This window comes from Perna viridis, chromosome 14 (genome assembly GCF_037379345.1).
Source record: "Perna viridis isolate PV_CMFRI_1.1 ecotype Kerala chromosome 14, ASM3737934v1, whole genome shotgun sequence".
NCBI lineage: Eukaryota > Metazoa > Mollusca > Bivalvia > Mytilida > Mytilidae > Perna > Perna viridis.
The window spans coordinates 30,771,147-30,795,746 of record NC_142458.1 but is presented as its reverse complement, the minus strand read 5'-3'; the positions used below and the strand labels follow the sequence as shown (position 1 = coordinate 30,795,746).

Sequence of the window (24,600 nt, the reverse complement as noted above, 5' to 3'; positions counted from 1 at the left end):
GGGACGGTCCTTTGGCTCCTCCATACGGTGTATATATTTCTCAGCTAGTTCGATATGCCCTTGCTTGTAACGATAATTTAGAATTTAATGAACAAAGTCTCTATATTACCTGTAAATTGATAAGATTTTCGTTACCACAAATTACAGAAATGTAGTTAAGACTTTTACTGATTTTTTTTTCAAAAATATAAAGATATGCTGGTGAAGTATTGCTGTACTTGTCCATACTAAATCAAAAGTGAGATTTCACATCCTTGTTTTTATGATAATGTTATAGGTAAACCTCAAAAGTTTAAACAGTCCTTTTTGAACAAATTTAAACGTAAGGGTTATATACACCGTATAATTGTTTAATCTTGGAATTATGTTTTTATTGGTTTTGATAATTGACTCTCTTGTTAATAACTAATATTAATTAACTTAGATACATTTCATCCTACCTGCTACCAATACCTTTTGTCTTGGCATTTGCACGAAGACCCTGTTTTTCTTTGACATTTCATTGTATGTTTTCACTTAATCCTAATGGACGTGTTTTATATTGATACTTTTGAGTAAAACTCTTTGTAGGTTTAAACTGGTCTAGTATGTCAGATAACTGCTAGTAGTCCCTTCTTTGATCTTTTGTGTAACGTACACTCAATTTCTTTATGTCAGTTTTAACAAGAGTGTGTTTAATTGCGGAATATTCGTTTTCCACAGTGACTGGATTAAAAAAAAGAGGAGGGTTGTGATAACACCAAAATACTTTAATTACGCCGCATTGTTTTTAGCCTGTCCAAGGTCAGAAATGTTTGACCCCTGTATATATTGATTCGTATTTATTTTTAGTCCGCTGTATCCTGTCATGAGTTGTGAAGGTTTCCTCGTCGTTCATTGATGCCCACCCACGAGTTGCCTTGATCTGGCATTTTGCATCCTGGTGGGGTTGTCGTCTCTTTGATATATTCACCATTTCCATTCTCGTTATAGGTGTGCTTATCAGTTGCCCTTGGATTTGAACAAGATTACAGAAACAGCAACTTCTATTTAGAGGTAGGTACGTATACAGCTTGTTGTCTTTTACCCTGTTTGTTAAAGTATTGGTATTCCGTATCAATCTCAAGAGTAATATCCGATTTGGACAGATTTTAATAGTTCGTTTCATTGTTTTATTTCCCCACAGCTGTCCCAGTGAGGAGAGGGTTAAGCGCTCACAATAATGTTTAACCCAGCCATATACTTTATGTACCTATCCCAAGACAGGAACCTTTAGTCCAGTGGTTGTCGTTTTTATGTTCATTTATATTTTTTATGTTTAGATTAGGTCGATTTTCGTCTTATATGAATAGTTTCATATTACTTATTTTAGTGCCTTTTACGGCTTGCTTGATTGTATGGGTTTTGCCCATCATTGAAAACGGTGTGTTGAGCAGTAGACGTTTAATTGTTTGTTGCTTGGTATTTGGTGGATGACTATCTCATTGGTATTAATGCCACATCTCCTATTTCTATCCTTACCATATTGGTATCCTAGTTCCGACATGTATGTGTTTCTGTGATACTTACATTCTGTGTAATGTGACAAAGGTTTGATAGCAAAACATAATTCCTCTCCTTACTGACTATATTTCAGATGAGCGTGAAGCTACTCTTATATTCGGATTCTATAGGAAAGTGAACTTAGCAAATCGATGGCATCACGGCTAAAAGGTACAGAGTTGCAACCGTCCAAGATGCAAAAGGACAAACTGAACTTTAAAGCTTTTGATTTTATTATTACCACGAAGGTACTGACTTTTTCCAAGTCTGTTAAAGAAATTTTGCAAGCCTTTAATTTCCTTTTCCAAACCTGATCATCTCTAGCCAAGATTAAATTCTTCCAATTTTCCCAAAAGAGACTATTGCCTGACTTCGCAAGAACTTAGGTAATACACACACGTTTCTTTATATGGAATTTCTTGTATAATTGCAAATTAAAATATATACAGCTTTTATTAACATTCAGTGCACTCGATGAAGAAAACCAAAGCAATGGAATTTTATCAATTCTGCAGAGAGGGCGAAAATGAAATAAGTCTTGATATGAGATGTTCCCTATGGTAAATTCATTCATACTGACGTGCTGGCTAATAGAAGGACAATAGCCACCTATTCACAATAGGTGATTTAAACCAATGCACCTGGTCCAAGATCCCCGTTTTTAGTGGAGTCCGGATTACATTCCTTGATTTCCGCTAGACTCTTGGTTCCCTTGATTTCTCTTAAACTGTGTAAATGAGTAGACCATATCAAGTGAATCTCAGGTGATTTTTCACTTTTGCACTCACTGCAGAATTGAAAACATTAACTTTGCAAAAGTCAGGTAATTTTTTTTATATAATTTTACTGATGAATTGTCATTCATAATTGTCAATTTTCCTTTCATCTGTGGCAACATCCCTTCAGCACCTGCGTATGGAGTGTTCATATCACAACTTATTCGTTATACCAGAGCGTGCCGAAACTACGCAGACTTTTGTATCGCGCTGGAATTCTAACAAATAGGCTTTTAGAACAGGGTTATGTTGCTCCAAGATTGAAATCACCAGTACAGAAGTTTTATTGTCGATCGTTACGGTGTATCCATCTGCGCAGTGAACACAAATCTGTTCAACGTGTCATAGTTTTCGTTTCCACTTTCGTCTGCTCTGGACATGACTTTTATGAGCAACTCGGCGGGTGTTTCTAGAAAAGCAGAGGACGCTTACCCTACCGGTGCACCTGGTCCATGCTCCCAGTTTTTAGTGGAGCCCGAATTGCTCATTTGCTTTCGTTACTTTGTATGTACGATTTAGTTACTTTATGTTTTCCATGTCTGGGTTTTGTCCCTGGATTACACCCATTTGATTACCGCTATAACCTTGGTTCCCTTGATTATTCTTTACACAAACTTGATGTAACTTTTTCATTGTCAAAGGGAAATTAGTGGTGACATTAAGGCCATATTTGTCAAAAGGTAATGATGAACCTTAAGCTGATTATGCAGCATCGAAACACAAGACCGATCCAATTAAAAAGAGGAAACTTATTCTGAAAATTTCAACATGCATGTTAGGAAAGAACATAAAAATGAAAATAACGAAAAACCACTGACTGGCCTTATATTGTATTTTTGGTAATGACGGCCATTTTTGTTTCGATGATTTTAAATCACCATATTAATTCTGGACAGAAACTCTACGAATACTCATACTAAGTTTGATTTTCATTGATCCAGTAGTGTCAAAGGAGGAAATCTTTTAAGTATTTGTATCGGAATAGCAAAATAAGTTTAAAAAAACGGAGCATTCACTTCTTAACAGCTCAACGCATTACTCGCAAATTTGCCTGCAAAAAAATTTCATCATGCTGCATGAACACTTTTACCAAATGTCCGAACCTACCCGTTTTGAAGATGTATGCGAAAACTGCTGTCTGACCCCATGTTCAGTTTTGGAACTTTTTTTGTAACGACGGTCATGTTTTATGAAAGTTTTAAATTCTCACATCAGTTCTGGACAGGATATCCTAAGAAACATTTATATCAACGTTTGTTCTTGTAAGTCCAGTAATGTCAGAAGAGAAGAATGTTTAAAGTGAAAATATTAAAAATAACAAAATAATATTCTCCTAAACAGATTTTTACGCAGATTTGCTCCCCAATAGACCTCATCATGCTCAACATATTAAACAAGTGTCAGAAATACGTTTAACCTTAAGAAAATACAGTTAAAAATGCAGTTTGGCCTCTTGTTCTATTTAAGAGGCGGTCATACTTTTTGCTGGATCAAAAATCCCCAAATCAGTTTTAACCAAACTGCCAAAGGAACATTCCTACCAAGTTTGGTTTTAATTTCTCCAGCATTGCCGGTCGATAATAGTGCTCAAAGTAATAACATAACAATTAAGATAAAGCGTCCGAAAACGTCAATTACTCACAGATGGCTTAACCTAACGGTATTTGAGATATATTTGAAAAACTACTGTCTGATCCCTTTACCATATGTTTAGTAACGACAGTAATGTTTGTGGACAGAACACAATATCCGAAAGAACACTCCCACCAAATATGGTTAAAATTGATCGAGTATTGTCAGAGAGGAAGAGTTTAAATTAAATTCGAACCTTCATAGACAAATCACGTCAGTTTTGATTTAAGAATATCAATACGAGAGCATAATGTGTAAACTAACATCATCAAATGGAAATGAGTTACTTATGTTTATACATTAGACGAGTATTTGCATTTCAAAACTTCCTTGGTGTAAGTGTGTATCTAAGAAGAACTAAGAAGATAATGGAATATGAAGGGAAAAGTACCAATCACTTTAGGTTATCACACTTGCAAACTAAAAAAATGTAGCAATGTCGGCATGAAAAGGACAGAATGATGGATTTTAGTACTTGTTATACTGAATCACTTGATCACACGTACTGGACACTAGATGATCTGTCTGTGAGGATGATTTTCGCTAGGACCGTGGTTCTCTTGATTACTTTTCCATCATACCGGAAAGCAGTTTATTAAGTAATCACCTCGTGATGAAAAATTAACTACAAAAAAAAATCTATGCAGCATAATTAGTTGAAAATCTATTGAAAAAAACCTGAATCACCAAAATATTTTGGTATTTTCTTTCAGACCGACGACCCCTGTTATCCAAACCTATGTACGGGAATGATCAAATGTGTCCAAATTAACATTCCAAAACATATCTGTATCAATATAGCTAAATGCATATATCAGTATTATGATAGTTAAACATTTTATCTTTTTTTGAAATTGATCCGTTCAGTTGTATTATGTAATGTTATCTCCAATGTAGTAAAATATATCTTTATAGATTATATATGTTTGTGTTTCGGTCATTTCCATGACTTACATGTACTAATAATGGTACAATTCTTATAATCAAACTCTATCCTATAAGTACTGATATTTGTAAGGAATATGTCCATCTTGATGGGAAGAGAAATTTGGTCATTGTTACTTGTTTGCAGCGGAAGAGAAAAATTGGCATGCTGCAAAGGTAAAAACTACTGAGCAGATCCTCATACTTGAAACACACAGTCTATGACATATATGAGCTTTTTGAAAGTTTTCAAGTATCGATGGATGTTTTTCATCTGTTTTATTCTGAAATATAATATAAATGCAATTAACGGCTTTAATATCAAGTTAGTTTCTTAATTAATTACGAATTTACGAATTTTAGCAAATTATAATCACACATGAACATTACAACCAAAAATATTTGATTTTAAATATGTTTATACGACAAAGCATTATAACCCTAGATTTAGTAAAATTAGTACGGGTCCTGTGAACATCTGAATTGTATGTCTGTTATAGCTTAATTCTAATAACGCGAAGGGGTTTATCGCTTTGAAGTTAAAACAACTTTAACACCTACAATTTGTAACAACATCATGAAATATACAACAAATTATTTCAGGGAGCCTGTGATATGGTCGGAAGTAATCTTGTGAAACTTGAAAGTTTGGAGGAGAATACGTGGATTGAAGATCAAATTAAAGGTAATTGGTTAGGTCAACAAATCATTTAATTAAGTTTAAAGTTCAATTCTTATTTTCATTTATTCTGCTGATCGGTGCCGTAGAACCGTCTATTCTAGCTGTATATGGTATCACAATTTACCTCTTAAATACGATACTTGTACATTTGTTGTACGTGTGTTTTTCTTGTATGAACGGGGTGTTTACATTACATTACAAGATGAAATGACCGATAAGCATTGAACATTCAGTAATTTAGATGAGAAACGCCTATTCTTCTATTTGTTTTGACTGTCAAACATTCAGTTCATCACGGTTACGAAGTCACCCGATTTTGAATGGAGCATATCGCAACTTCGCTTGAAGTTTGCCGATCTAAGTTGATTGACGAACTGTTTCATTAAACAACAGTTCAAAGTTCAAAAGTAAAGTCGGTACATATAAAACATTATATTACAAGCTCTGATGAACTTTGCAAAATCGACATAAGCTTTCAAACGTTTTAAAATATCAAGTATAAATTAATTTCGAAAATACACTTATTTTGCTAGTAAAATACGAATATATGATATATCAAAAAGAGTAATCAAGGGAACCAAGGTTATAGCGGTAATCAGAAGAATGTAATCCAGGGACAAAGACCAGACATGGAAAACAGACATACACAACAAAGAACATAAAGTAACTAAAATCATAAATACAAAGTAACAAAAGTAAATGAGCAACGCAACTCGGACTCCACTAAAAACTGGGAGCATGGACCAGGTGCACCAGTAGGGTAAGCGTCCTTTGCTTTTCTAGAAACACCCGCCGAGTTGCTCATAAAAAGTCAAGTCCGGGGTAGACAAACGAGGAAAGGAAAACTATGACCCGTTGAATAAATCAGTTTTCATGGTGCTGATGGATACACCATAACGATCCATGAGTTCATGGTGACGACAATAAAACTTCTGTAGTGATGACTTCAATCTTGTAGAAAATGTATATATTATATGATAGATATGAAGTGGAAAGAACTTGAATGTATTTTATCAATCAACATCTGCATCTTTCAGCTCAATAAAATTTATGATTTTTAAAAAAAAAATCTGAAAGAAGTTCATACAATGAGAAAATCACTGATTGATTAGGAATTTCAGTACATCATTGAATTTGCCAGCTAGTTGTTAAATGTAAGCCAAGATTAGTGGCATAGCATATTTGACGATTAGAGACTTTAAAGATTTCAGCCTTTTCTTTAAAAAAAAATTCATTTTCATAAGACTAATGTATGCTGCAGAAATAAATATACCTATTCAACGATTAAGACCTCTGTTTGCAGCTTCCAATTTATTTGGTAAACCGAGCGTTTACTATCTGCTTGGATGTGGATCAATTTTTGTTTGCAGTAGCAATTTGTTTCTTGTAAGGGCTTCGGGAAAATCTCATCGACAATTACTTGGAACATACAAAAAGTCATACATTTCATATGCCCTGTATATAAATTCTTGATATTCAGTCTTATAAGTTAAATGTTTAATCGCAAAGTTAAAGGTTGTTTTAACCACTTTCAAACTAGTCAAAGAGTAGCAAATCTAAGAAGGATTCCCATGTATTCATAAGTTCATGATAACGAAAATGAAGCTTCTGGTGTGCTAATTTTAATCTTGTAGCAAATAATCTGTTCCAGTATCTTTTGTCAAATTGTTATTCACGATTCAAATTCAAAGCTATTTCAAGCATAATATTATAGAACCTCACAAGCTATGACACACTTCCTTCAAGTTTACATAGCATGTGCCTTAATTGAGCTTAATATGCACCTGGGTTTCAAGTAAGTTGTGATATTGGAAAAATTTAACCCCCACTTAAGGTAATAACGCAAAACATACCATTTTAAATTGATTTTTTTTATCTTCACATCCAGTAAGAAGAGCGAAAAGCCAGACTCCAAGATTGACCTTAGATTAACCTTCATCTTTAATGTTAGAGTGGCATGTTTTTTTCCTGGAATTAGGGGTATCTATTATTAGACTAGTTTTTTATTCAAATATAGTAACTCAATTCAGACGCTTATTAGTATTTCCTTTTTTTTTCTTTTTTCTTTTTTTACTTGTATTACTATCCAGATTAAATGGTGGATAGAGGAAATGTCAGAATTTCGAATTCTCTTCAACCTGTTTTAAACGGTGTTGTGGGTATATAACAAAGCTGCTTTTTCAAATAAGCGTTTATATTGTGAAATACATTTTTTATCATTCGAATTGATACTTCAAGCCGAACTATGTCAATAAGCATTATTTTAATTCGTACCCAATGCCTCATTTATATTGGACGTTTGTTTTTCTATGTGTAATTCAGCCGTATTTCTTGTTTTCTATGTGTATTTTGTCGTATTGCTCGTTTTTTCTATACTTTATATATATTATTTTGTTACTTTATGTTCTTTCTTATGTTAGTTATTCCATGTCTGTCTGTCCCTTGATAACATTCTTCTGATTTCCGCTAGAATCTCGGTTCCCCTGTTTACCCTTGATAAAACTAATGATTTCTATGGTTTAGATTTTGAATTAACCGTACAGTATGCTTAACATTTTCACGCCATCAAAAATACCGCATGGGAGGATTGTTAATTCATTACCGTCTAAATTCCTGAAAAATTACCTTTCATTTAATGTTATTAATTCAAAAATCACACACGCATTTCTTTTTTGGAATTTTTAGGGCAAAAGGACGCAAAAGTTGTTGATCATCCGGTATATTTTTAATATGCATTATCATCATGATTCGTTTTGTCAAATGCGATGACTTTTTATTCTGTATTGTCAACTTTCCCTTCATCTGTGGCGACATCCCTTCAACAACTGTATTTTGAATCATACCTTATGCCAAAGCTGGCTATAATTACGCTGACTTTTTGCATCAGGCTAGACTACTAACAAAAAGGCTCCTGGGACAGGTTTCTGGTGCTACAAGATTGAAGTCATCACAACTGAAGTTTTACAATCGTCATTATGAACTCAAAGGTCGTTATGGTGTATCCATCTGCACTAGGAAAACTAATTTATTCTACGTGGCATAGTTTTCCTTTCCTCTTACGTCTACCCCTGGACTGGAATTTTGATGAACAACTCGGCGGGTGTTTCTAGAAAAGCAGAGGACGCTTAACCTTTCGGTGCACCAGATCCATGTTCCCGGTATTTAGTGGAGTCCGAGTAATTTACTTACTTTTGTTACTTTGTATTATTTTGGTTATTTCATGTTCTTTAATGTGTGTGTCTGTTTTCTATATCTGGTCATTGTCCCTGGCTGACATTCTATTTATTTCCACTAGAATCTTGGTTCTCTTGATTATTTTTACAATATGTATTCATTATGATTCTAAATTGAAAAGAAAAATTGATTTTAATAGTATTCGATGAAACACATTAATACGAGCTGTCGATTAATAAAACACTTTAAATGACATTGCTATATTGATATTTAATAGATACCCAAAAGTCCTCAAAAAAATGTAAAATTTTAATGGTTGTTATCGCTTCATTTTTGAACTTACAAAGTATAGTGATGCTGAGAATGGGTAAAAAGCTGACCGTTCTATTTCGCTGATCTTGTTATAACCAAGTTGTCTGTAAGATAGACAAGCTTTTTGAAGCAGAAATAAGTATTGAAATATTTGTTTAAGCGACATACGTAACTTTTATTCAGGGAGTCCTTTCAAATGATTTTTTTATCGTTTGATAAAAAAATATGCATATCATAGAAGGCTCAAATAACATTTTTCCTCTTATCTTTGTAAAATTTATCCAAATCGGAAGTTATAATCCAATGCAACTAGTTTTGTATTGATAATCATTTAAAGTATTTACTTAACATAATGATACAAGTATTATGAATTAATGTTTAGACCAAAAATACGTATTGTATTACAATGAATGCCTTCAAAATGAATACGAACTTAGACAAAAACTGCCATGTCTCATTCACATTTGATTCTTATTTGTTAAGTTACAGATTAAAACAACTCTGCTTTTGCCATTTAACTTTCTTCCATTCAAGCGATGGAAATATTGAATCTCATCCAAAAAATAAATGAGCTGAGTCAAAGTGTCAACTGCATGATAACAAAAGGAAAAACATTATTGAATAGCGATTCTTCTGAGGTGTTGTCAGTATGTATGTATGTTCGCAAAGCACACACAATTCTGATTCTGAAACCTGTTCTACTCCGTCTTTTCGACAGATTAACCCATTTAAAGACAAAAACAAATAGTGAACAATAATAGGCATGATTTACTTGTTTTGTATTTCTTCGTGTTTCGAAATATACTTTAAAAACAGTAAACTTACAAATATCTAACACTTCTAACACCTTCAAAGTCGCCAGCTGAAATTTTCAAAATTGAATTCCTGTCTAACCAGCTGAAACAACAACAAACATATATCAGCAAATCTTTTATCCAAAATCGACAGTTTAAAAACTAAATTACATGAAATTGAAATTTCAAAAATAAGCAGACGCTCGAAGTTTACAATTTGTATTCTGTTGTTTTACTTTAAACCTCTGTGCACTTGTGAACTCGCAAAGATTCTTTTTTCCCTTAATATGAAGAGGCACAATAGATTGTAGTTACGGTTGGAATTGGGATTTTTCACCTAATCAACCTACATCTGTAAATTGTCTTGATTTGGAGCAATCAAAGGCAAATTTATCGGAACTGATGTAATTCCTCTATTCTTACAGTCCTCTACAGATGACAATTTAAATGTGCATACAGTGTTTACATTGGCAATGAAAAAATCGATAGTACAGTATAAACCAGAATTCTCAGATGGAAATACGTCATTCACTGTCCTCGATGGTCTGAAAAAAAGTGGGCATGTTCTACTTGATACATAAATCAAGTCATAATACATAATTTGATATAACACTTCAATATGTTTCCAAGTATGTATTAGCCATTACACTTCTATCATTTGTTTTGTAAATTCTACTTTTTACTGCATGGTAAAATGTTTTTTCCTGAACTTTATTGATTTATGTAAGTTGAAAGTGTGTTCACAATTAAACAACTATGTTTCATTCTTACTTGCGAAAAGAAAAGTGTCTAAGTTAGCGCTGATTGCCTGCGCACACAACTGCCCATACTGTTCAAATAGAACTTATGCAAACTTTAGGTCTGAATACGTTAAAATATTGATACAATAAATTTCAAATAAACTTTTTTGAACTGGATGCTTCATGATGGCTTTCTATTCTGTTAGGACAGATATTGTGGGTTCGACCCCACTTTGTTATACCAAAGACTTTGAGATTAGTAGTCAATGCTTTTTCCGCAAGCTCACAACAAAAAAGAGAGAAGATTATAATACTCGGATTTGCAATGATATGCCTTCCTATAAGCTACAACTTCTGTATGTTATCAAACTACAATTAATTTTAAGTTTGTCGGTCTATTACAGGACAGGGTTTGATCGGTTATTCTCGGTCTATTACAGGACAGGGTTCGATCGGTTATTCTATTTCAAAGGATATTGAAATAAACACTTAGTGTGTCACAACTGCACTACGTCGAGACCCTGCTTCGTAACAAACTTTGATGTGACACATAATACAAATAAACTTTTACAACGAAAATTCTGATCTGGGGATTTGTCTCTCATCATTATCAAGCTCATGTTTAAAACACAAATTGCAATATAAATCGGTTAAAGAAAGACTTATTTAGAAAGATGCGTAACTCGTTCCATTTTATCAGAGGTTGCTCTTACTGACAAAACTGTTTGCTTCAACTGATATTGTAGCAGTATGAGAACGTTATAAAATTATTGCTAATAATGGCATTCTCATATTTGATCAACTATTTTGATAAATATGAAATTAAAGTTGTAATAACAACATGTGACACTTGCTGCATGCCACTGAAAAATCGTCAATTTTAATGAGAATACAATCTGTTACTTCTGTGATGTAAAAAATACTGACTTTTTAATGGACAGGAGCATATTGTGACATCAGTTTAACGATTGTCACCTGTGGAATAAGCATGTCTTGGTAGTGTATGATATTTGTGCACGGAGCGGACGTGGCACTGGCTTTCTGTGGTTAGTCAGTTTTATGTATTTATTTATTTAATATTAAACGGTGCTAAAACTGCCAGATATCATTCCGCCTAAACTTTTTTTATTATCAAGTTATTTACCGTCTTTTCATACACATTTTGTTGCACAAATTCAAATTATCTACAGTATACTTTGTAATACGTATGAATTATGCTTTGTGTGCTTTGAAATGCACGATGTATTGCATATTTTTCCAGGTGTGATGAGTGTCGTATGCTCGGAGTATTTTAGACAGTTTGTAAAGCTGTAAAACGCACAGTAAACTATGTGTAGATTATATTTTTGTGTAAACCATATATTCACCAAGTAGTATAGTGTGCAAAACATGCACGGAGTGAAAAAAGTAACGGCATACTTTTGAAAAGTAGGCCGATACTTTTGAAAAGTAAGCCGATACTTTTTTCACTATGCACAAAGTTTTTGTATCGGCTTACTTTTGAAAAGTATGCCGATACTTTTGATAAGTATGCCGATACTTTTAACAAGTAAGCCGATACTTTTGAAAAGTAAGCCGGTACTTGTTAAAAGTAAGCCGATAGAAATATCCCTATTTTGACATGAACGGCCACTGATAGTAATGGTAGTGTTCCAGTAGTCCAGTAATGCCAGTATTATATTAGTCCAGTAATGGTAGTATTGATTAGTCCGTAGTCCGGCATCGACAACTATTTGTAATACACTATCGTAATATAACTGCAGTAACTCATTATTCGTATTCTGGAGTGAGTCCAGGCTTACGTTACCTTCATTGTATGGTGGACATAGCCTGATTTACGGTTAAGGTAAGGGTAGGTCTTTAATCCTAACCCAAATCCTAACTATTACCCTAACCCTAACTCTATCCCCTAACCCTAGCTCTAACCCTAACACTAGCCTCATCTCTAACCCTAAAGCTAATCCTGACTCTTACCCTGACTAATTAGGGTTAAGGGTCAGGGTAAGGGTAAGAGTTAGAGTTAGAGTTAGGATTAGGGTTGGGATTAGGGTTAGGGTAAGGGCTAGGTTTAGAATCGGGGTTAAGGTTAGGGCTAAAGTTAGAGTTAAGATAAGCCTAACCCTAACCCTAACTCTATCCCCTTACCCTAGCTCTAACCCTAACACTAGCCTTATCCCTAACCCTAAAGCTAATCCTGACTCTTACCCTGAATATAACCATATCTCTTACGCTAATTCTTACCCTTACCCTTATTCTAATCCTAACCCTATCCCTAACCCTAATCCTTACCCTAACACTAACTCTAATCCTATCAGTAACCGTAACCCTTGCCTAAACCCTAAATCTAACCCTAACTCTAGCCTTAATCCTAGCCCTAACCCTAACACCGGCTCTTACACTATCATTTTCTCTTTTTCCGTTCTATTGTTTTAACACTCACCCTAACCTTGTTTCGTATCCTTACCCTAATTCTAACCCTAACTCTAGCATTAACCCTTACCCTAACCTTAACCCTAACCCTAACTCTAACCATAACCATAACCCTTCCCCTAACCCTAATCCTAACCCAGACACTGCATATAACCCTAACCTTAATGTAGTACAATACAATTAGGTCATTTCTGAAAATTTGGTCTCATTTTGTTGAAATAAAGCTGTTTTGAGGCAGTCCACACAGAAATTTCTAGTGTTTTGTCATAAAAAAGTGCATATCTTCTAAATCTTTGGTGTGTAGAGGTTCAAGTCATTTGTAAGTAATTTAGTGATTATTCTTATAAAATCCAGTAACCATGGTAACATACTGAAAAAAATATTACTGTGTTTTAGTACAAATCAGGGGTGCCTTTCCAAAACTAACAGCCAAATACTATGTTTTATAAAATATCAGGCATTTAGATACCACCACTGGATGAAAGCATGCATGGAGTAGGTGGAAAAAAGGTAATAATAAATCGACCCTTTTCGATTCACTCTCTCACAATTTTAGTCCCTAAAGTGCAAAATAAGGTATTTTCAAAATCAGCCATCTGATGCTGAGGAGAGTACCTAATACGGTAGGGGACTGAAACGTTCCAGATACCATTTTTCATTTAAATTACACCTGTTTACCATAACATATATTACATCTGTCTATGTATAAATGCTTATCTACATTTAAACAAATATATCCAACAAATTTCAACTTTCAATTTAAGTTTTACAAAATTTGACCGGGGTAACTTGGTGTGTGAAACAGTGAGCCTAAATGTTACTGTATAGTGCACCTAACTTTAGTCCTAAACCTAACCAAGATTCTAGCCCTAGCCCTAGCCATAACACTAACCCTAACCCTAACCCTAGCCATAACACTAACCCTAACCCTAACCCTAACCCTAGCCCTAACCCGAACCCTAACCCTAACCTTAACCCTAACCCTAACTCTAACTATAACCCTAACAGTAATCGTAACCTTAGTCGAAATTCTAATTCTAACCCTCACTCTAGCCTTAACCCTTACCCTAACATTAACCCCAATTTTGATTCTTACCCTTACCCTCATTTTAACCCTAACCTTAACTCTAACTCTAATCCTAGCCTATCCCTAGTCCTAACCCTTACCCCGACTGTTACCCTAACTTTTTCTGTTTTTCTGTTTGTTTTTTTTTTCTATTGTTTCAACACTTACCCTAACCTTGACTCTTACCCTGGTACTTTTCTGTTTAACCACTAACCCTAACTTTGATTCTTATCCTTGCCCTAATGGTAACCCTAACCCTAACCCTAATCCTATCCCTAACACTAACCCTGACTCTTACCCCAACTATAACCCTAACTCTTACGCTGATTCGAACCCTAACCCTGACCCTGATTCTTACCTATTATTCTAATTCTAACCCTCACTCTAGCCTTAACCCTTACCCTAACCTTAACCCTAACCCTAAGCCTAACTCTAACCCTAACCATAACCCTTCCCCTAACTGTAATCCTAACCCAGACACTGCATATAACCCTAACCTTAATGTAGTACAATACAATTAGGTCATTTCTGAAAATTTGGTCTCATTTTGTTGAAATAAAGCTGTTTTGAGGCAGTCCAGACAGAAATTTCTAGCGTTTTTTTCATAAAAAAAGTGCATGTCTTCTTAATCCTTGGTGTGTAGAGGTTCAAGTCATTTATAAGTAATTTAGTGATTATTTACTCTAAGTCCAGCCATTACCTTAACTGTAGCCCTAACCGTAACCACAGCCCTTTCCCTAACTTTTTCTCTTTCTCCGTTTGTTTTTATTTCTATTGTTTTAACACTAACCCTAAGCATCACTCTTCCCCTAACCCTAAACATCACTCTTACCCTAACTTTAAACCTTGTTCTGGTACTTTTCTGTTATTAATTCTAATCCTAACTGTAAATCTAACTCTAAACTGAGCCCTAACCCTAACTCTAACCATAACCTTAACCTTGATTCTTACCGTAACCCTAACCTTGTTTCTTACTCTAATCCTAACCCTAGTTTTAACCCTTACCCTAACCCTAACCCTAACCCCGACTCTAACCCTAACCCTACCCCTAACCCTTACCCCGACTCTAACCCTAACCCTAACCCTAACCCTTACCCCGACTCTAACCCTAACACTAGCCTTAACCCTAACCCTGTGTCTTTCCCTCACTCTAACCCTAGCCCCAACCCTAGCCCCGACTCTTATCCTAGCCTTAACCATAACCCTTACCCTAACCCTTACTCTTTTCCTAACTATAACCCTAACTCTGACGCTGATTCTTATCCTTTCCTTAATTGTAACCCTAACCCTAGTTCTAACCCTAACCCCGACTCTTACCTTAACTTTTTCTCTTTATCTGTTTGTTTTTTTTTCTATCGTTTTAACACTCACCCTAACTTTCACTCTTACCCTAACTTTTAACCTTGTTCTGGTACTTTTCTGTTTAAACACTAACCCTAACCCTAACCCTAACTCTAACACTAATCCTAGCCCTAACCTTAACTCTAGCCCTGTACCTAGCCTTAACCCTAACCCCGACTTTACAATAACTTTTTCTCTTTTCCTGTTTGTTTTTTCTCTTGTTTTAACACTAACCATAACATTGACTCATACTCTAATCTTAAACCTTGTTAAGGTACCTTTCTGTTTTAACACTAACTGTTACTTTGATTCTTACCCTTGCCCTAATTTTAACCCTAACCCTTCCTCTAACTCTAATCGTACCCATAACCCTAACTGTAGTCTATCCCTAGCCCTTAAACTAACCCTAACTATAAGTCTAACCCTAATTCTAACCATTACCCTAACTGTAACGCCAACCCTAACCTTAACTCTAACCCTAACTCTAACCCTAACCTTAACTCTAACCCTAGCCTTAACACTAACCTTAACCCTAACTTTAACGCTGACTATCACCCTAACTTTTTTGCTTAGAGTCAATTTTAGGTTAGTTTTAAAACAATAGTAAAAAAAAAACTGAAAAAGAGAAAAAGTTAGGGTAAGAGTCGGGGATAGTGTTAAGGTACGCCTTGAGGTAACAGTTGACACATAGGAAACAGTCAGCACAATACTACGGAATAGACCTAACGATACATTTTACATAGTCACATGACTTAGGGTTAGGATTGAGGGGGTTTAAGGGTTTACATAAAAAAGACAAATACATTGAAAGTTATAGAAAAAAGGTGTCAGAACAAAAGTAAGGACTAGACCTAAAAAACAGACTAAACACATCACAATGAAAAAAAAAAAACGAAAAAAGCATTGTGACATGGGGTCTCACTTGCTGTCCATGAACTTTTGTATTGTACCTGAACATCCCATTGTACATGTATGTGCATGTACCTTTCATATAGGTGCTTGGGAATTATATGTGCTGGTACATTATCTGATGTAGCATGTTCATGATGTTGACAAAAATATTTTTCAATCATTAAACTAGATCGAATGCATTGCATATTGTTAACACTCAGGGACATTCATTGTATATCTCCAGGTGTGGGTTGGCATAATATAAACTTGCCTTAGAAAAACAGGATTGACCCCCCCCCCCCTTTTCAAAAAAACGGTAAAATGTCCAACCCACCCACTTTCAACTACAATGTACTAAAAAATATGAAAAAAATGAGACCCTCCCTTTGAATGCATGCGATGGAAGTGTTTCTGCCATGTGCAAATGCATTAAACAAAGAATTGTCGATTTTACTGTCAAAATTTCAATATTCATTTCATAATGTAAGCATGTATAATTTGGATTTAAAAATCATAAAGTCTGCAGTATAAAAGTGCACACAGGCTAAATAGGAAGTGGTTTAATATACAGAGAGGCATAAATTTCAAAGATAATATACGGGGAGGTTTAGGTATGCAGACTAAAGTGTAAAAATCCATCTGGATTGATCAGGGATTAATTTTATGTTCAGACTTAGGCAAAAAATATAATACAGAATACACAGGAAGTAATTTCATAAGCCAAATGGAGTATAGAAGTGTGTTCTACATATGCAGAGAGTGATTTTATATGCAGACTGGAGTAAAAATTACTATATTACATACATTGGGTGTGATTTTATATGTTGACTGGAGTATAAAAGTGCATGAGATGGTGAGTGATTTCCTGTGCAGACTGGGTTATAAGAGAGTATTTAGCGTCAAAGTATAAAAGTGTATGTTACATACTCGTGGAGCAATTCTAAATGTGGTCTGGGGTTTAAAATACTCATAGGATACACAGGGCATATTTTGGTATAAAAGCACATATTACATTTTCTGGCATAAATTTTAATTGTACCATATAACAACCATAAATGATTCATATGAAAAGAAAATCATGACCACCCCCTCAACCATTCAAAAAATCAGCAAATTTGTAATTGATTTCTTTGACCCCCCCCCCCCGCATTTTAACCAGCCTACCCCTGGAGATAAATAAAGACCAATCCATTAATATTATAACCTCACTCAAAGAATGGGAGTATATTGCAGTCAATTTCTTTATTCTGTGATTTATTTTTGCCCTTAACTCAGCTCTCAAGTTAGGTATTTGGTTTTGTATAGATTGGGTGTACACTAAAAGTAATTTGGGTTGCTGCCCCATATCCATACCTGTACTAATAGATTTACATGTACCTTGCACAAACTTTCTGTTTCAAATATTTGATAAGTGCTGGTATGTACATCGAACATGTGTGCCTTCATATATCAAATTTTTTTTTACAGACATCAAAGTTGAATGGAATGGACGTTTAAATGCCTACAGTCTGGTGTGTAACCATTTACCTCTACTAGTCCTAGATTGTGCACTTGATGTATGCAGCATGGACTATTGAAATTCAGGTATTTTAAAAATATGCTTTTAACAGTAAATTAGCTTCAAAATTGTCTTTGACTATCTTGATGAAAACACCAGTGCATTTTACATTTAGTTTTCTTTTGCATATTTTGTATCATATGATTTTTGTAAGGACATGTATGGATAAAGTAACATATATGTACATAACACATGTACAGTATGCATCAGTGTAGAAAATGCCTGTATAAACATTCCTGTAAAAAATATGAAATGTGATAATTAAACCATTATTCTATACATAGATCTTGTGAACACAACCTCCAGTATTATTTGATCAGGTGAGAGAAACAAAGTTTTCTATATGACAGATTGATAACATGTATGTAGTACACTTGTACCTGTATATACATGTATGTTACCAATATATTTGGAAGATAGCAGATTGAGATAATCAAGTTATCATTTTTGTTAATAACAATCTTTAGAGTAAGTTCTTGGATTCTAATCATTGTATCTTAATCAAGTTTTAATCACCATATACATGTACATATACATGTACATATGTGAACATGTAGATCACCAACATACTAAGTATGCTAAGGAAATAAAGATTTTATGAGAAAACATAATCTTTTGAAAGTTACCTTTATACAAATGTGCATTGTCATAACTGTGTTCAAATCTGAATGGGTTGAACTTAATTATTAGCTTACATGACCTGTAATGGCTGTATCAGTTATCATTGTTTTGCACATGTTCATGTATTTCAGATGCTGTTACAGCACATTAATGAAAGCCTTGCAGGTACATATACATTTGTGACTTGGTGGGTGTGAGTGCCCTCTAGTAGTAACTTTGTCTATCTGTCTGTTAGTTCATTAAAGCTTTTTCAATGACTAAAAAAAAAATGTGTAGTGGAAAGTATTTGCAGTCTGTAGCCTGCAAGAAGTTTTGCACTCTATGATAGGCAGGTTTATAACATGTTTTTCAAATTAAGAATTGGGACCTTGTTTTCAATTTGGTTCTCATATGTGTAAAAGGGATAAAATCAAATTTTGTTTTGATTTCTAACACATTGAGTTCTTTGATATCTTCAATATGTTGAATCTTAGTATATTACTAAAATATTCTTTGTATGTTTTTTTCAGCAGATTATCAAAGTTTCCATAGATACCAGTTACAAACCAAGCAGCTGATTACCATTGTAGAGAAAGCTTTATAATAAATACAACATGTAAGTCATAGATATAGAACTTGAATATTCTAGTCACATTTTTGCAAAATTAAAAACATCTCAATAATCCTAATTTAAGGTATATTATAGTACTTCAGTAAAATATTTAGACAGATATTGTTTATACTATAGTATGATTTACTGAATACACTGTATGTGTATGCCTCCCATTAGAATTAACTGCATACCTACATTGAGTTTGCAAATTCAGATGCAGAAGTGATACCAAATTTGTTTTTAAGCAGAATAAAACTTTTTCAAACCTGATATATTACAATTGTGTTTCCTGTTTTAGTGTATACATTTACTTCTGATTTTTCCACTTTCTGCTTTTTATATTGGTTTCCTAAAACTTAGTATCTAGAATATAGGCTCACTTGACAACAATATTTAACTTTTAGTTTAACACTGAGATTTTAAATTGCATCATCAAATCAAGGATGTGGTTTATATTACAAATGGACATAATTTGAGTTGACGGTTTATTTTGTTCAGCACATTATAGCTCTGTTTGTTTACATCATTTGTATGCATATTGTTATTTTTGTATTTCAAAAATTAATTGGTTTTTCCTATTATCAATGCCTGCTGAAGGCCTATCATTTCACACTGTGAAGTAAACAAATATTGTGTATTCATTTTCATGTGTTGTTCATCTATATTGAAATACAATTTAATTTATATAATTTTGAGAGAAAAACAAGTATATTGTTGCTGTGTTTTAGGACATGAAGAGTACAAAATGGTATTTTTATCTCACTTAAGAGAGTGTATGGATATATATCATTTAAATCATAGTTTAATGAATGCACTGCTATTTATTTGTAGGTTGACAGCAGTCATAAGGATCAAAATAAGCTGGAACCATTGGATTGTTAGTACAATGGAAAATTATTAAAGGACTGAACTTTTATTGAAATAAAATTTTATATGATTTTATGAAAGTAATTTATCTTACAAGTCAATCATAATGAAGTCATCTTGTTAAATTATGATTGGTTTAAGTTGGTTTTCTGTAGATTAATTGTCCAATGTCTGACCAACTTCAGGTTGTAAGCACCACAATTAAAATTTCTCAAGTTGTCAGTGGATTTAAAAAAATTTCTAAGAAGGTTAGGCATTATAAATGGAAGTATATAAGAAGACAATAATTCTTAAAACCTGCAAAGGGAGATAATCCACCATAATGGTTTTACATGCATAAGAGCAATTTTTTCTTAACCCCTTGATGAAATTTTGATATCAAATTGGAAGGAAATGCAACATTAAGGGAAATTAAATAATGTCTGATACTTTCTAGGGGACAATATCATCAGGGTTAAGACAATAAATGCACTTGAGTAATGGGTTGATCTTTTAGGCCAGAGAAAACATATGTCTTAAAGGTTACCCTACCTGTGCTATTTTTTTTCTCTACTCTAGCACATTTCTTGGTATTTTTTTATGAAATGATGCCAAGTTGTCAATTTCAAGTTGAGCAATGTTCAAGTCAAGACATCCTACCATAAGTGTTCATAAAATAATTTAACCTACCTATACCTACCCAATTTTTTCTTCCAGTGAAACCTTAAACTGAGATATAAATTTTCTGGGCATTAGTGAGGATGCCTACAGTACTATCCACGTTTTCTTGCCTATAATTACTTGTGCTTAAATTTACCTGTAATACAAGAATTTCAGTGTACCTTACTAAGTAGTTCTTAGGAAGAATATGCTTGCAGACTTAAATACCACTTTTGGTCTGCGAAACAAGTTTGTTTTTATGTTTACTTGGTTGTGCATTTGATGGAGATATACTTCACACATTTAGCTAGTCCAGTGAGAGTTAATGAAATTAATTTCCTGAGTGGTACATTTGTCTTCTTTCATGAGATGAGGAGAAATCGGGAATATATTGATTAGAGACGTGGGGCCTTTCGAGAGGCAAGTGAATTGGGCCTAGTAACTTGTTCTTTTTCACATTTGAAACCTTCTTGACTTCTTTGATATGAATGTGAGAACGGCAAACTTGGACTCAATAAAAATCCCCAAATGGAAAGGGCGAACTAGCGTAAGCAAAAACATGTAATATCGGTCCCAGTATATGCAGTGGGGTTAGAAACAACCTTTCGTTGGACAATTTTTTTTTATTATTTTCGTGAAAATACTGGCGAAGGTGAGCAATTCGCCCCTTTCAAAATCTTAAAAATGGATGACTAAAATCCAAGCCGTTAAAATTCCAGATATCGAAAACCGTTTATGATTCAACTAAACTTCCAACTTTCCCTGGTTATATCTACATTTTTGTCTGCACGAAAATGACAGAACAAAGTTTTAACATGAATTCCGCCCTTAGTGCATATGTCAAGCAATCTTTTTGAAACCGACTAGGAAAATCAGTTTTGAATTATTTTATGTCGACAATAGAAATCCTATATATACAAAGGATGGTCAGTCCTATTGGTATTAAAAACGTAAGTTCCAGATAGAGATGCGAGAAAAAAGAAGGGTAATTGAATCTGCTTGTGGAATTTGAGGGTACACAATAAGAAAAAAACGCATCAGCCATACGCCCACTAAGAATGAGTAAACGTTATTTTTCGCATGAAATTTTTACTTTTGCTTGCCTCGCTTTGCTTGGTCTTCAATTCTTATTACATGTACGCGCCCCCCTAACTTGAAATCCTGGATCCACCCTTATCGAATATATATATCGAAAAACTGAAATTGTTGTGCTTTTATAATAGGGACAAGATATTCAATTCTTTTTCTTAGCTATGTACAGGGGCGGATCCAGGATTTTAGATTAGGGGGCGCACAGTTAAAATTGTTTTAGGTTAATTTTATGAAATATTCTTCTGGAGTGTGTACAATGTAGATATCTTTTTTGATAAAATTAGCGAGAAATTAAAGTTTCAACCTAAAACCGCCTAAATCTACCCCCGACAACCCATGCTTTGCAAATTTTAGGGGAGGGCACGCCCGCCACGCCCCCGCCTTAATCCGCCCCTGGTGTTGTAGGTGTAACATACGAGGCCAAGGAATGTTCCCAAATAGGGCTAAATATTCAGTGACATTTCCCCTTATCCATATATTGTTAATCTTGATTCGACCTCTGGATACATTTGAAGCACATGGCTGAACTTTCAAAAGGCTAAATTAGCAAGCTTCAACACAAATATATTTATTTTACAATATAACAATGGTGAATGTAAAGTTAAGTATCAAAATAACAATATTCAACAATTATTAGCACCTTTGAAAATAAGCCTTATCAAAAATATGTCTAAAGACCTCAGAAAAACTGAATGAAGCTTCAAAAATAAGTTACTTCATTATAAATTACATGAAAATAACCCAAAAGATAGCCAAAATGTGAATTAAATACTTCGCGTTGTGTTTTAAATGAAAAAGCAAATGAAAAGAGCCAATAGTGATCCCTAAATGTCTGGAGACGGATCCTGGGATAAGTTAACAAATGGACATACCTTTTACAAACGTGGCAAGGTCACAATCTAGAACTCCGTGTGAGGCCGATGGAAATTGTTCAATTCCCGTGGGTGAGGGTGACCTGGCTGCAGGTCGGCTCTTTCTGCAACTGAGGAATACTTAAAATTGAGCTTTATTTATACTCCTGAGGACAATAGAGCTAAATGTTGACCGACAACATCGTAAAATCAGCTGTTAAACCGTGAAAACTTACGAATGTAAGCAAAACGATTGGCCGAAATTGACCAATCGTGGACCAGATACTAGAACGACTTTGGCACGTGCACTTCCGGTTTACACGGTGCACATGGACAAGAAAAACATACGAAAAACATCGAAAATCATGGCTTCTTCCAAGAAATAAGTAAGTACAACGAACAAACTACGAGCTAAGCTCCCTAACGATGTAATTTTCATCAAAATATTGAAAATATAACTTTTGGCTAAAACCGGCCCGGCTACATAGGCTAAACTCTTGAATCGGTAAGTTCTACATCTTTAATCTATATTATTCAGGTATTTTTTCAAATAAGGCGTGATCGCAACCTAAAATGTGCAAGATACGAACAGAGAGTTGTGTTAATATTTTCAGCTGATGCATGAAGGCCATTTTATCTGACGGTACATATAGGCAAATCCCGCATGGTGTAGTGGATTGGGTCCATAATCCGTTTCTCCCATGCACTATTATCTGGTCGAATCTATGGGTCCAGCAGTGCTAGAGGTTGTCTGACAACTTATTTTCTGACTTGGTGCCATCCTTACGTTGGGGTATGGAGGAACGGAATTCCAACCTCTTATTTGTTGTAGGAGTAGGTCCGACACCAGTATAATTTCCCGTCACAAAACCAAACTTGTTACATGTATAATGTACACAATGCACCACCATTAAATGCTGCAATCGAGACTAAAATATTAGACACTTCTGATTAGAAATTTGGGACGTGTATACAAATCCGGATGCAGTGGCACATCTTGACGGGAAAAAGGGGGAGGGGATTCGAAATTCCTCTTTCTGTGTCAAAAGCAAAGTGTCTGTCGCCCCTTTTTATTTAAAACAGTTTAATTTCTGCATTAGCCCTTGAGTTGTTGATTAAAGTTACAAATACAAATATTTTTATACGACATACTGCGTCATTTTACACTACCAACGTCAGTTCGGCGTTTTATTTTCGCCACCACAGAAAGAACAACGATACCACTTGTGTTTAATCGAAAATTTCAGCAACATATGAAATTTCATGACAAACTGTGGTCAGCTTTCACGTGGACTTTTGATGTTTCTGATTAAAATGGTACTTTCGTTTTACAATCACGTGACGCAAAGCTGATCGCCGAAGTAAAAAACATAAATACTGCAAGGTGCTCTTTGGTTTTCAAGTAATCACATAAATCATTTAGAATAATGAAATTGACGTTTAATGGTAGTTATTATACATGTTAAAGATGTACTGTATATTCCTAGTGAAAAAAATAGGGAAATCCTGAAAAGTACCTTAACATCGCTGCGAACTGCTATGGCCAACAAGAAATAGTTTATCAATTAGGTTACGGTTGGAGGACTACACTTAAGGTCAAGTAAAGTTAGTTGAAAGGAAATGGTTAAGGGTAGAGTTGGGTTTGAATCTTCAGAATTGTGCTGATTTACTTGCGTCTATCGCAAGGTTTCTACTCCTGCTTCTGGTCGTATTCGGGGTCATCCTTCCCGCTGCTTCTTGTATGTGGCGGTATTTCTGCTGTTGATGGTCGTTTTTGGGGTCATCCGTCATGCTGCTGCTCGTATGTGGGAGGTATTTCTGCTGCTGCTCCTATCTGCTGCTGATCGAATATGGGCGAAAGATCCTGTTTTCTGTTGTAGCTGCTAGTTTGAGTGTTATTCGCGACTCATTGAGGTTTTTCAGTAACTTGTGGTATTTTTCGAGAGATGTTTTCCCACTGCATTTAGTTTCATATCAAGATGTTCATGAAACTTTTAAAGTAAAATGAATGTTTTCTCCTAGTTGTAGATATTCCTGCTTTAAAATAAAGGCTTCCGTTGTTTTCTCGGGTTTTTGTTATGACGTTGTACTTTTTTA

General features: G+C 34.5%; 2 long non-coding RNA genes across 5 annotated transcripts; both read left to right on the top strand.

Moving 5' to 3' along the window:
• Nucleotides 1–850: 850 nt before the first annotated feature.
• LOC148598970 (uncharacterized) lies at nucleotides 851–7,801 on the top strand. Of its 2 annotated transcripts, none has more exons than XR_015918625.1 (4): nucleotides 851–1,035; nucleotides 1,616–1,769; nucleotides 5,457–5,538; nucleotides 7,424–7,801. It is a non-coding gene; the product is annotated as an uncharacterized LOC148598970 (long non-coding RNA). The 2 variants fall into 2 exon arrangements; XR_015918626.1 differs by having other exon boundaries at nucleotides 851–1,039.
• Nucleotides 7,802–11,477: 3,676 nt separating this feature from the next.
• Nucleotides 11,478–19,992, top strand: LOC148598969 (uncharacterized). 3 transcript variants are annotated; one of them, XR_015918660.1, is made up of 5 exons: nucleotides 11,478–11,601; nucleotides 17,751–17,867; nucleotides 18,594–18,627; nucleotides 18,972–19,057; nucleotides 19,886–19,992. It is a non-coding gene; the product is annotated as an uncharacterized LOC148598969 (long non-coding RNA). The 3 variants fall into 3 exon arrangements; XR_015918662.1 differs by lacking the exon at nucleotides 11,478–11,601 and adding an exon at nucleotides 16,652–16,894; XR_015918661.1 differs by lacking the exon at nucleotides 11,478–11,601 and adding an exon at nucleotides 16,910–17,136.
• The last annotated feature ends 4,608 nt before the right edge of the window (nucleotides 19,993–24,600 follow it).